A 13,074-nucleotide genomic window follows, 5' to 3' on the forward strand; every position below is an offset into this window, starting at 1 on the left:
CTGGCCACACCCATCTTGACGGTTAGAAGGGTGTGGAGGGCGCGAAGCGCCCTCATTGGAGGCCACGTTTCACGAGGCTCACTGATAGGCTTAAGCAGTTGCCGCCGAGCAGCCAATGAGCACGCTAATACAGCCTGCCTTGGTCTGCCGGCTGCCGCACTGTGTTGACAATGAATACAAAATTAAGGATAATTTTTGGCTTCAGATCTCGAAGAAAGAAGACTTTCCCATAGCGTAAGCAACTTACCCAATACTCGTTCCCTCTTCTAGAGAGAACCGAGGTTACATTAGGTAACCGAGTACGTTTTCCATCAAACCCTTTCGTAAACCCCCTGAACCCTTGGATTATACGACATGTGACGCATCGACACGAGTCTTCTTCTAAAAGCTTGGTGCTGGTCTCTATCCACTGCCATTACATGGAAGCGTGCGAGTGGGACATTGGTTTAGATTTCTCCTTTTGTGGTCCATCAAAGACTAGCCCTCTTCAAAATCTGATTTATTTGTGGAAGAGTAATCCGGTGTTCATCTGAATGTAATGAAGTGTGAGCTTATGGCGGTCAGAGAATGTTCGGGGCATCTTATTATAACACTCCAGTCAAAACACAAGTCAGATACCTAGGAATTACTATAAATAAGAGTCAAAAGAATAGAAGTTCAGTAAACTTTAATCCTGTTATCCAAAAAATGTTTAATCAATGTCTTCTAAGAGACTAGTCATTGAGAGTGAGAGCTCTGATCTTATATCCCGCTCAACTTGTACAGCTTTGGCTCTTCGGGTTGATGATGAAATATCCAGGGAGATCGATAAGATGCTCTCTGATTCTGTGTGGAAAAATAGGATACATTATATAAGAAAAACTTAATGAACTCCTGAAAATGGTGGTCTCAATTTCCTGAACTACATTAAACAACACATTAAGTCATTTTGACCTGGAAAATATGTTTGATTTTTTTTAAAATTGAGTGTTCATCAGAGAGGTCCAAGACCCCAGGACTTTTGTCACACTTGAACCACGAATACACACAAAATTAAAATTAAAAAAATAATGGATTTGAGTAGTTTTGTGGTTAAAATTTAAAACGGTAAGAAATACCCTCGTGGGTCAATCTGACCCCCTCAGGAATGAAGGGAATGCGTATAAAAATGATTGTATAATGTCTACACGTGTATCTGAAAACACACTGAAGAGAACTGACCAGAGGAACAGCTCATTTGACAGCTATAAGGCCATCTAGAGTCATGAAATATCATATTATATTATTATTTTTCCACAAGAGGTCAGCAAAGACACACAATGAAGATACTGAGAGCTGAATTAAAAGAGTTATGCATGAAATTGTGAGTTATTTTGAATTTAAGTTGAACGAATGTGCATAAATTACAAATTATCCACACACACACACAAAAAAAACCTGCATTAAAAAATAAAAATAAAAAAATATCAAAATGAAATAAAATAAGCTTTCTGATTAAAAAAAGGAAAAAAAAAGATGAAGTATAATTTTAGGGCTTTGGGTCATTTTGATGGACGAAGGTTAAAATAGATTAGACAACTCAATGCCCTTGTATGTAAATGTACTTGATTTCATTGTTGGAAATGTTGATACAAATTTGACATTAATGTGGAAAGATGTTATACTAGGTATTATTGTAAACCCAAAGATAAACAACCACACACTTATTTTATTAATGTTTTTATTTTGATGGCTAAATTTCACATTCATAAGTGTACATTTTCAGGGGGAAAAACATGTTTTATTGCATTTAAAAATTAAGTGAAGCATTATATTGAGTAAATATTGCCCTCGAAGAAACAAAAGCTATCAGAATTTTACAGGCATATACACTTTAATGTATTCCTATAATACTGTTATACCTCCCCTAGCATTTGATATGTATTGTTTTGATATTTCTTCAATAAAAGAAGTAGTAGTAGAAGAACAGATGCGGGAGGAAAACAAGCATCAGCACTCTTAATAGGTGAGTTATGTTGTACAATAGACATGCACTGGATATAACAGCTTGTTAAGAGTTTAAAGGAGGCTTAAATCATCACTTAACCCATTTAGAAGACCTGCTGTTCATCCACAGAAGCGTGACTGAAACTAACTGGCTATTTAAAAAATGTAATTGCAACTTTTATCTGACAAATTGTTCCTTTGGTTCTGAGAATTATGAGATATGATGATTTATCGAGTCCGAGTTGTGAGAGATAAACTCGCAGTTCCGTTCTCGTCCACACGAGTTGTGGTGGCGCTAATGCGCCTAAAGCTGGTTTCCCAGCCGTCAATAAACAAGAGAAGAAGAAGAAGAAATCGAAACTGAAAGCTGGCTTTCATCTTCAGATAAGACGTCATTTTAAGACTACCGTAAACCAAACCAGTTCCATCATAAATGGTAAGTTCAGCGATGTCCTTCTCTTAATGTGTGTCGGCATTAGATGAGATTATATCCACGCTTTTTCTTAACGAGTCGACTGCGTGTTAGATCAGGGGAGGCGGTTTGGGGCAGTTCACCTCACAAAGACTGAAACAATGAGTTTGCACTTTAAATAATCCGTCAGTTCGACTGAATGATCTGTATAATTCCCCTCATGTTCTCATGTTCAGACTGACGGAGAATAACGCGACGCGTGGTGTTTGGGGCGTCAATTGCTCCGTTCTCTTCTTCCCGATTATTTTCTTTTCCCCTGAAATATCTTCATTTGTGTTTGGAAGTTGAACAAAAGTCTTATAAGTATGAAGGTTGAGTACATGATGACAGAATTTACATTTTTGGGTGAAACACTAAGTAAAATGATTTCATGACTTATGTTGAAAAGACGTCACTGACTGAGGAGAACCAGAACTAAAGTGTTTATGGCGTCTTTTTTGACGTGTTCTGCACCTCCGATATAGACGTTCATGGATCCTCCTTCGTACAAGGGTAAAACTAGTTAAAATGTGGTCATTGTCAGGGCTGGACTGGGACAAAAAATCGGCCCACTACATATGATCATAAACACCACCCATCTTTGCACGCCCTTGAATGTACCAACTCCTGTTCTTTAATCCACTAATGCCATGTAATGAGCGAGCAGGAACGAGTGAGAGTTAACAGATGAAATAAGTACAAAATTGTCATTTATTAATAGCCTACAGTTGACCTATACTACAGTTATAATCTGCATTGGCATAGCAATAACAGTGTTTCTCACAGGATTTTTGGTAAATCTGTGGTGGGTGGACCTCTGTCCTTCTAGGGGGGTTTGGGGGCATGCCCCCCCTAAGAACATTTTGTGCATTTTAATGTTAAATTCATCAATCTGGTGCACTTTGAGCAGGATTGAAGACCTCTGACTTTGAGAGTTCAAAATTAAAAGCTCCAGCCCATATTCAGTGTGCAAATGAAACAGAAAAACTCAAACCTCTTTTGGTTACAGTGTCTGTCTACATTACACTAATAATAGTTATAATATTAATCCCATGACAGTAATAGCCATATATTGTAAAACAAATGCACTGAAAAATAAAGGAAACTTTCATAATTAGTTTTGTACTAATTTCTATACTTGACAGAGATAAGCACATGATCTTTTATCTTGACGGACACTTCCTCATCCCTCTCCTGATCCTCCTCACTATCCTCATCATCACAGGAGCTGATGAAGGGCAGAACACATATTTTGACACAGTTTACAGCGTCTGCTTGAAGGGCCTGTTTCTATTTTTCACGCTGTTTCTCTGCACATTCCTTGCATTTCTTCTCCATCTCTCAGACTATTTTGACAGATACATTCTGACACTGCTGCACGCTCAGAGCCCAGAGGGAGGTGTTTAAAGATGTGATTGGGCCAGCCCAGTGTCAGTCAAGAAAAGAACCAATGGGCCACTGATTACACGTTTCATGGGCCGGTCTGTCAGAAAAAAGAAAAAAAACTAACCCTGACTTTTTTTGAACAATGCATTACACCGGCACAAAGATCCCAGCCCCGCCAATTAAGCAAAGCAAAACGAATTGGCCGATGAAAAAAAAAAAAAAAGAAGTATGAGATGTATCAGCCCAAAAAGCACGTCGGCCCACTGGGCGTCTGCACAGTATGCCAGATTACCATTGTGGTCATTGTGGACATATTTTCAACATCATTTAATGTGCTTTGTAAACACACGGGTTACAGCGGACAGAGAAAAACTTATGAGCAAGGGTCAAAGCCCAACTGAAGCAAACACTGATCTCTGAAAATCAGTAAATCATCAACTTCTAAACCTCTGTTAAAGGGCATATTGCAGGTTAGAGTACCCAGTAAGCCAATGTATAGAAAAATAATGTAGGAACTAGATTTAAATATAAACATATACTTATAAAACGCTATTTAGGCTTCTGGAGTCGTTTTTGTGAGAAAATTTTACTTCCGCATTTGAAAACCGCCGAACCGGATGTGACGTAACATGAGGGAGAGCGGTCAAAGTAAACAATAGGAAAGCAATGGATCGCAATGACAGCTCGGAAAGCTGGGGGAATTGTAGCCTAAATGTTTACTCGTATGATATATATAATTCATATAATTGATATGATGATATCATATAATTATGAGCCTGATATGAAGCCAAGTGAGCAGGACAGGCCAGGGTTAGACAGAATAACGGTGAGTTGTGGTGTGAGGAGAGCAGGGCGAGAGAACAGTGTTAGCTTTAGCCGACGATATATAGCCTATAACACTATGCTCAGATCATTATAATCATGTATCAGGCAATAGCAAAGCTAGTATTTAGACCCTTACCTGCATGTGTTGTGTGTGTCAGCCATTAGGAGACAGTTTCCAGAGGAAGAGGGACTTTATAAAGGCTTTGAATGGCCCCATTTGGTGACGATGAATAAAAAAAATGATCAAAAATGATCACAATCACATCTGTCTTACTGTATAAAAACTTTATATGTAGAAACAGCCAACACAAACATTAAAGTCGGTTTGTACAGATTAAAAATAAATTATAGAACACAATATTTATAATAATTAAATAATATTTATAATAATAATAAGTGTCGGCTGCAGACTAATAACAAACAAATAAATGCATTACATTACAAGTTTATGTAGGATATGTTAATGAATTAAATTAAGACAAGGCACATTTTGTAAAACAGATGTACAATAAGTGATCTCTGACAGATCCGTGAGCGTCATGTTTCCCTCTGGCAGCCGAACCACATGCCGATGAAGGAGCCGGGACAGTGTGCACATCGCCGGGATTATAATCATCCGGTCTATAGTGAACGCTACACAACGCGTTTTTCAAAGCAGAAGTGAAGTCCCGTCTCTTACCCTGCACAAAACGCACACAGGCACGGAAGATCGCACCGTCCTTTTTCTTATTCGGAAACCTGTGGACTCGATGCCCTGACAGGCCATAATAATTCACAATCATTTACCACGACGATGATTAATTGAAATACAATAAGCACCGAAAACACACTGAATCATGACCGCTCCAACTGAATACCAACCTACTCCACACTGATCGAACGCAGAGCCGGCGAACGACTCCCTCATGTGACGTCTTATGACGCGATGGTTAAAAAAAAAGCGTTTTTTCAACACGGTCAAGGAAACTGTCAAGTTTTCTATTAAATTTGTGCCCTTATGTCTTGCAAAACAATTTTTAATCCTGCATTTACTTTTCATATGGTATTTTCACACAAGGTTATATTAATTTTGAAAAAAGAAAAAAACCCTGCAACATGGGCTTTAATTCTGTCAAGACCTTCTGTAGACATCTGACAGAAATAGTCAAAGTATCTGTGTGTTATGTCTGTGATGAAGGGCAACACAAGTGGGAAAAAATTTGCTTTGCAATTACAAATGGAAATTACATTGAAATAAACAACAGTTTTAATTCAATGCATCCCAAGAGTGTTAATTTAGTCCAGAAACAGTATAAATTCTATCTAAATTATAGACCTTATATCATGGCTGGACTGGTCATCGGGCATACCCGTCTCTTTCCCGGTGGGCCGACGTGCTTTTTGGGCCGATACATCTCATACTCGTACATAATTTTTATAATTATTATAAAATTATAAAAACTCTCAAAGTGCACCAGATTGATGAATTTAACATTAAAACGCACAAAATTTTCTCATGGGGGGGCATGCCCCCCAACCCCCCCTAGAAGGACCGAGGTCCCACCACAGATTTACCAAAAATCCTGTAAGAAACACGGGTATTGCTTTGCCAATGCAGCTTGTTTTAGGATTCACCACTGTGGAGTATAGTTCAACTGTATTAATAAATGTCAAATTTTTACTTATTTCATCTGTTAACTCTCACTCGTTCCTATACTCACTCATTACATGGCATTAGTGGTTTTAAGGAATAGGAGATGGTATGCATATATTTAAGGGCGTGCAAAGATGGGTGCTGTTTATGATCATATAGTGGGAAAGTCTGGACCAAAATGCCAGGGCCGATTTTTTGTCCCAGTCCAGCCCTGCCTTATATGATGTTGAAAATCTGTCCACAATGACCACATTTGAACTAGTTTTTAACCTTGTATGGAGGATCCATGAACATCTATACTGGATGTGAAGAACACGTCAAAAAAAGACGTCATAAAAACTTTTCGTTCTGGCTCCTCAGTGGACGTCTTTTCAACGCACGACTTTTGTGACAAAGACGTCTTTTGGACATCATTTTGCTCAGTGCCTATACAGTAAGCTGAAACTAACTCTATATCGCCAATCATATCGTTTACATCAACAATACCATCACATTTTTATATTGCGATATCTGGGCAATTAACATGGAAATCGTGTTTAAACCGGTTTGGTTTATTGCGATTATGAAATCAGGAAGTCTGAGATTATTTTTAATGCACAGCGTGTCAGTGAAGAGCTGTTCTGTGATCAGTAGTAAACGCTGCTCTGTCTCTTAAAGCACTGAGTTTGACTCGATTATAACGTGCATTTGTAAAAGCAACACGCGTTAAACATCTTCCCAAACATGAGAAGCATTTATGAACCTCTTGTCCGCCGTAAGACACAGCAGTAAAGTTGTACAGCCTTTAAAGACCAAGCCTGGTTAGCCTTAGCCACTTGGTGCAGCATGGAAATGCTCCTAGCAAACACAAATAGCAAAATCAATACATTTAAACATGAAAGCATATCCAAACATCAACCAAAATTGAATCTGATAAATACATTTTCATAAACATTTAGTCTTAAAGAATTACTTAGGCCTACACATTCTAAGAAAATTTGTTTTTCAGTTAACGTTAAAGGGATAGTTCACCCCAAAATGAAAATGCTGTCCTCATTTACTCACCGTCATGTTGTTCCAAACCTGTATGACTTTCTTTCTTCTGCTGAACACAAAAGAAGATATTTTAAAGAAGGTTGGTAATTAAACAGTTGCTGGTCCCCATTGACTTCCATAGTATTTTTTTTTCCTACTATGGAAGTCAATGGGGTCCATCAGTCGTTTGGTTACCGACTTTCTTCAAAATATCTTCTTTTGTGTTCAGCAGAAGAAAGAAAGTCATACAGGTTTTGAACAACATGACGGTGAGTAAATGAGGACAGCATTTTCATTTTGGGGTGAACTATCCCTTTAAGTTTCAGTTAAGATAGGTGTGCTGGCAAACAAAAGTAAAAGATAGTTTGAGGATAAATACATTATGATATTTGCACATCACAAATATTGTCATAAAGCAAAATAACATTATAAAATACATATTGTAAATGAGTTAAAACACTTACTCTGTGTTTTCACTGTTAAAGCAAACTCTGTGTCTGCACTGCGTCACGAGTCAAAGAAGATGCAGGGCATAACGTTAGTCTGTGAGAAAGGTTTAGGCGCGCACATCACATAAATATCGTTATAAAACAATATAATGCCATGAAATACATGTTGTAAATTAGGTTAAAAACACTTACTTTCGGTGTTTTCCCTGTTAACGTTACAAGAAACCTTCTCGTCGTCAGCTCCGTATTGAGTCAAAGATGTCGCCTTTGAGAAAGGTTTCGGCTCGTTTAAGCACGCAGAGCATTTAAATTTCTCCATAAATCAATATGTTATAAAATACATATTGTAAATTAGATAAAACACTTACTTTCGTCGTTTCTCTGTTTAAAAGCAACCTCACCCTGGTCTGCTCCGCATCGCGCGTCAACGAAAATGCCTTTCTGAGAACGATTTAGCCGTTTACAGCACATACATATTGTAATAAAACAATATAATGTAATAAAATTTTATAAAATGCATATATAAATGCGATAAAACACTTCATATCTGCGTTTTCCCTCCTCGTATGCCTTGCATCGCTAGTCAAAGAAAATGGCGTCTATGAAAAAAGTTTCAGATCGTTTCGTCGCGCCCAGCGCGTAAATGTCCCGGATGTAACTAATAACACTCTCTCGGTGTAAATTTAGTAACTCTACATATTTTCACCAGCCAGAGGGTGCGGTTTACAGTAGCAGTGTTAATCCCTTGAAATTCAACACCAGAAAATTAACTCTTTACTCTAAGAGTCCTTAACAACAGGATTTCAACACTGGAGATTTTGCTGTGATGGATGTGACATTTGAACTCATAATGACAGGTGAAATGTCTCAGAAAAAAAAACTTCTTACAATATTTAAATTGGAAATGCATATTCTCAGAGCACCCAATCTGGGGAATTGACAGGCAAAATATGTTTTTCTAAAATATATTTAAGCACCCCCAAAAAAGGAAAATATGCATGCGTTATGGATGTGACGGGAAATGACAGAGTTTTTGGTATACTGTTCGATTTCCTTTAAAGTCTGTGAACTTTTAAGTCCAATGTATAAATATTGCTATCCACATGATGAAGGGGTCTTAGCTGAACATAAAAATATCAATGTTTAAAATATATATATTTTTATGAAGTGTATTATGAGGAAAAACCAACGTTATGGATGTGACAAAAACCCTGTTATGGATGTGACGCGTCTGAAATACATAGAATCTGTTTGGAAAATCAACAATACAACCATCATGGCACTTTTGTTGACGCATAATGGCTGTTTTGACATTAAGAAGACTGTCTGAAATGATTCTGAAGATCCCCCCCCCCCCCCCCCCCCCCCCCCTCCCCCCTGAGCTGTTTTCTGGGCCCTGGAGGTGTTCTGACATGCTCTGACATTTCTGGTTATTTCTGTTACTTGTGACATTTTCATGGCTAAAGTCTGATTACACTGTATTCAGCACAAACTCTGCTACAATTATATATCAGCAGCATGTATTTAAAAGTTTGTAGTTTTGAGATAATGACATTTATGCGTGGTTTGTGAAAATACAAAAAAAAATTCTCACTGAAATAAGGCCATGAAACCCATACTGATTATTTCTTCACAAGACTTTTGAAAATTGTATCACGTAGCCTAGAATATTTGCTCTAAAACTATGTGAAAATCACCCTGACTGCTCATTTAGATAAGACAATATATTGATTTAAAAATTTTACAACGTGTTTTGTGTAAGAAAGCTCTATGCGAGAGCTCATTAATATGTAAGCTTTTCACACCTGAGAAAGACAAAGTCCCTCCCCTAACGGCCCTATTAGGAGCTATCAGGCCCTGTCATTCTGAGCAACCTTGCACAATAAATGAGGAGATTTAAAAAAGAATGGCTTTTAAATTGTTTGGATTTATTTACAACACAACATAATCCAAAGATACACAAATGCCAAAAAAGCACTTATTGAAAACAATGATCCAAAGACAGAGACCTTTGTGCCATTCCTAAAAACATTGTACATACCTTTCATTTCCAAGGTGTTTGATTTTCATTTTACCATGTTCACGTACTGAGACTCATGCGAATGTTGAAGTCCTCAGTGGCATCTGGGCCCTGAAAAAAAAAACTGAACATGCTGATATCAAGAGAAAGGCCTGCACGATTTTGTAAATAAATATTGGATTTTTCTGGTTAAAATTGCTTTTTAAAATTCACGGAATACACACACACACACACACACACACACACAAATGTTTCCAACCATAATATAATGAACACCAGGTTTGTTGTGCCTTGTAGGCATAAGCTATGCGCAGTGCGGATAAAATAATCATATCAATAACCTGTAGCAGTATAAATCTTCCAAAAGATTTCAGTAACAACTAAGCTAGAGAAAAATATATTGATTATCATGTTACTTCAAATGTTTCCATTCGTTATGATGATATGAAATGAGATAATAGTAAAAACATGAAGCAGTTTGGTGCGTTTTGCTTTCATCCAAAATATGATACATTCAAATGCGATCGAGATCCAAAATATGATACATTCAAACGCGATCGCGCTCAAATATAAAACATTATGGTTACCATATACATATCTACGTTTGAGCAGATATCCACAAACACAGTAACAGTAAACACGGGTCTAAATCTTATAATATTCACCATATATCTAGCAACAGTTCAAGTGCAATGTGAAATTTATGCAACAGTAACAAACTAATATATGTAAGAATTTCTTACCTTACATCTTTCTTGTCTTCAAATCGCGTTCTTCTTCTGATGTAAATCAATGAATCAATCCAATGTAAGCTCAGGCGCGTATTTCAAACTCGACGAAAAGTGAAGTGAAGTGTTTTGGTGTTTTGTTGTTGAGGTAATGAGCCATTCGCGTTCCATGTGGAGATTTGCATGTGAATCTCTTTTGCGCGAGTGGGCGTGGCCAAATTAAATTTAATGAGCAAGCGTTTGAGAAGCTGGACATCTTGTTGGTTTTATACAAATTACTTAAACAGAGAATATTTGTTCTCAGTTTGAATCTGATTATTTAAAAGTACACACTTAAATGTTTATAAAGGTATATGGCTCATAAATGTGTGACAAGTATTCGCTGAGTTTTGTTTCAGTTTATAGACGTGCTCAAGAAAAAAAAGTTCACCGCGACGGAGAGGCAGAACGCACACCCTGTTTATTTTCTTTATTTTACAAAAGCACAATGTTTTGATTTGATTGTAAGTGGACACATACAAAAGTAGAAATATCACAGATTCTTTTTTTATATTTCTTTTTTCTGTGTGACCATAAATGACGGAGTAATTTAAGTTTATCCCTAAAACCGTATTCTGGACAAATGTGGGCAAAATAATCTTGATTTATTTTTAAAAAATACTTCCCTTGATCTGAGCGGTACAAGACTTGGCCACTTTTCCTAAGTTTGCCTCCTGAACACACACAATTTTTTTTGACTTAATTCTACAATGTTAAGTGGGTGAAAAAAAAAAAATCCTTAATCTTGTATTTGGGTCAAAAATGGGCACCCATAGAAATGAATGGGAAAAAGTGAAAGTGAAAGTGACATTGAAAGTGAAAGTGACAGTGAAAGTGAAAGTAATGTAATTTAGAGCAAAAACTGTAATTTAGAGCATTCTTCTTGTTTTTTGTAAAAATAAATCAATAGATCCAATACAATGCATATCTAACATACACACAAATGAAGGGCTGATCCTGTACAACATTCTCATCATGGCAAAAACTCACACTAAAAAAAATAAGCATAATTTACATAGAAAATATGGTACTTTTTGAAGAAAAAAAAATTCAAAAATACCCCCAAAATAAAAAAACACACCATAAATGGATGGACAAAATTTTATCGAAGACAGTGATATAACATTTATAATAAATAAAAAATAGGATCACTTCTGAGTCCTCTGTGCCCACATTTGTCCACAATTACAGAATTAAGGGCTATAAAGTGAATACGGTTTGAGGGCTACAGTGCTACAATGTGGAGAAAATCCAGCAAAACGCGCCGGCGCGTTTGCCGACCTCAGAGGGTTAATAAATAATGGATACATACAAGCAGATGACAAATACGTTATAATAACCATAATTAAACTACTAAACTATACCTGTTTCATCTCTATACAGCACTCTGACTCTGTAGGCATTATTGTCCGACTCGAAATGAACACCGTTACTGAGAGTTTCAGATATTATCATTATTCCGTGAGATGAAATTTTCCTGAGAGACTGAGCGCGAGCTTGTGAAGCTCCGCCCCCTGGGTCGTCCAGCAGCAGCTCATTTGCATTTAAAGGGCACACACTAAAACAGCGCGTTTTTCTGAGCCCCAAAAAATGATAATTTAAACATGCTGTAAAAAATGATCTGTTGGGTATTTTGAGCTAAAACTTCACATACACACTCTGGGGACATCAGAGACTTATTTTACATCTTGTGAAAATGGGCATAATACGGGACCTTTAATGAAAATAATGTCAAAGTCAGTTAGAATAATCAAATGTAACAATTTATTATGTCAGGTAAATGTATCATGCCAATTTCATAATCAATTCAAAGATAATCGATACAAAACATCAAATTCTCTGGAATAGAGAGAAGAGATGCAACCCAACATTAAGAAATACATTAGGCTGAGAAATCTCACACTTTCAGCCTCACGGGCTAATCTGAGTTACAGAAAAGGCCTCGAACTCCCTGCTGCATTTCATTATATAGACAAACCTTTCACATGGAAACCTGTACTAACAAAAGAAATATGCATTCAGAGGTTGCACCTTTTGGGGGTGTGTGACCATTTGTCAGATCACCTTCCTTTGTAAGTCAGTTATCTTTAAACTCTTAAAAACCTTATTACCTTGTGTTTTACATATTTGGAAATGAGACATTTGTACCAGTCGCACTGTGACATTTTAAATGATATCAAACATGAAAATACTGCGGTAATCATTCACATTAAACTATACATTTTCTTGGGTGAATTCAGGTGATCATCTGAGCATGAGAGAGAGGGGGTGAGAGAAGGGGGAAAGAGTTGTAGATTTGGATGACTCGGAGGTGAGACTTTCGTCTCAGTGGTGCACGAGGGCCAGTTCAAATGTTAATCTCCAGAGAGGTCCTTTGTTCTCTCAGGGTCTGGTCGCTCTTCAACCAGACTGTCCGGCATCTCCTAATTTCTCAATTCTTACACAAATATTGATTATGAATTAATTTAGATATTTGATTATTCTGAGCATCCCATACTTTCAATTATTAATTCACTAAGGGACCCGATGCCGCACAGAGTCACACACCCCGGGTTTACGTGGAT

General features: G+C 37.2%; 1 protein-coding gene across 3 annotated transcripts in view; it reads left to right on the forward strand.

Moving 5' to 3' along the window:
- The first annotated feature begins 2,286 nt into the window (after positions 1 to 2,286).
- The window catches only part of LOC311081595 (uncharacterized protein), a 35,204-nt gene continuing 24,416 nt past the window's right edge, over positions 2,287 to 13,074 (forward strand). For all 3 annotated transcript variants that reach the window (XM_084112143.1, XM_084112144.1, XM_084112145.1), the window contains exon 1: positions 2,287 to 2,401. The gene's annotated coding sequence lies outside the window, so the exon portion shown is untranslated. The remainder of the gene's footprint in view (positions 2,402 to 13,074) is intronic.

The sequence above is a fragment of the Abramis brama genome, assembly GCF_963993115.1.
Source record: "Abramis brama genome assembly, chromosome: 4".
NCBI classification, from domain to species: Eukaryota; Metazoa; Chordata; class Actinopteri; order Cypriniformes; family Leuciscidae; genus Abramis; species Abramis brama.